General features: G+C 44.5%; 1 protein-coding gene across 2 annotated transcripts in view; it reads right to left on the bottom strand.

Annotated features, from left to right (window-relative positions):
• PRKACA (protein kinase cAMP-activated catalytic subunit alpha) overlaps positions 1 to 1,261 on the bottom strand; it is a 44,399-nt gene that overhangs the window by 42,119 nt on the left and 1,019 nt on the right. The window lies entirely within an intron of this gene.

The following is a 1,261-nucleotide window of genomic DNA, read 5'->3' as shown; positions in this document are numbered from 1 at the left end:
ACTGATTTGGGATCTGTTCCCTTTCTGCATTTACCTACTGATCTAGGATCTGTTCCTTTCTGTATTCACCCTGATTTAGGATCTGGTCCCATTCTGTGTTCACCCACTGATTTGGGATCTGATCCTTTCTTGTATTCACCCACTGATCTAAGATCTGATCCCTTCCCATATTTACCCACTGATCTAAGATCTGATCACTTTTTTTGAATTTGTCCAATAATCTAGAATTTGGTGCATATTTTCACCATCTGATCTAGGATTTGGCCCTTTTGTTATTCACCAATTAACCTAATATCTTGTACCTTATTGTATTCACCCACTGTTCTAGGATCTGATCCCTTCATGTATTCACCCACTGATCTAGGATCTGATTCCTTCCTGTATTCACCCACTGATCTGGGATCCAGTCCTTTTCCACAGATACAAGCTACTAATGACATAAAATCTGGTCAGTGCCATATCAGCGTATAATAAGATATAATAAGGTGTTAGGATTATTGTGTTCTATCACTGATCAGGAGGAATTAGATGTATGATCTCCAGAATGTGAGCACATATTACACAATCTACAGAGGATCTGCCGGACCTTTACGAACCATCCAATGGATCTGATCAGTCTGCAGATTATAAAATAAAATCCCTTATAGTCCTCAATGTCACCAAATACACGAATTACACAGGATGTGAATGTCACCAAATCTGATCTGATAACCTGCATTTCTGTGTCACATGTGACCCCCCAATCTCTCCAATCCCAGAGGAGGGCCCCAATAGCACACAAATAGACAGATGTGATCCCTCCATCTATCTTATCACAGTTTAGGGCCCCTGAAGAACACACACTGGGGAATGTGGTCCCTGCATCTATATACACATTAGGGGGCCCCTGTAGGACACACATAGGGGGATGGGATCCCTCCATCCATATACACACTGGAGGGCCCCCGTAGGGCACAAAGAAGGGGGATGTGATCCCTCCATCTATATACACATTGGAGGGCCCCTGTAGGGCACAAAGAAGGGGGATGTGATCCCTGCAACTATATACACATTGGAGGGCCCCTGTAGGGCACACATATGGGGATGTGATCCCTCCATCTATATAAACATTGGAGGGTCCCTGTAGGGCACAAAGAAGGGGGATGTGATCCCTCCATCTATATACACATTAGAGGGCCCCTGTAGGGCACACATAGGGGGATATGATCCCTCCATCTATATACACATTGGAGGGCCCCTGTAGGACACACATAGGGGGATG

Source organism: Pyxicephalus adspersus, chromosome 2 (genome assembly GCF_032062135.1).
Source record: "Pyxicephalus adspersus chromosome 2, UCB_Pads_2.0, whole genome shotgun sequence".
Lineage (NCBI taxonomy): Eukaryota > Metazoa > Chordata > Amphibia > Anura > Pyxicephalidae > Pyxicephalus > Pyxicephalus adspersus.
This window is presented reverse-complemented; position numbering and strand designations above follow the sequence as displayed.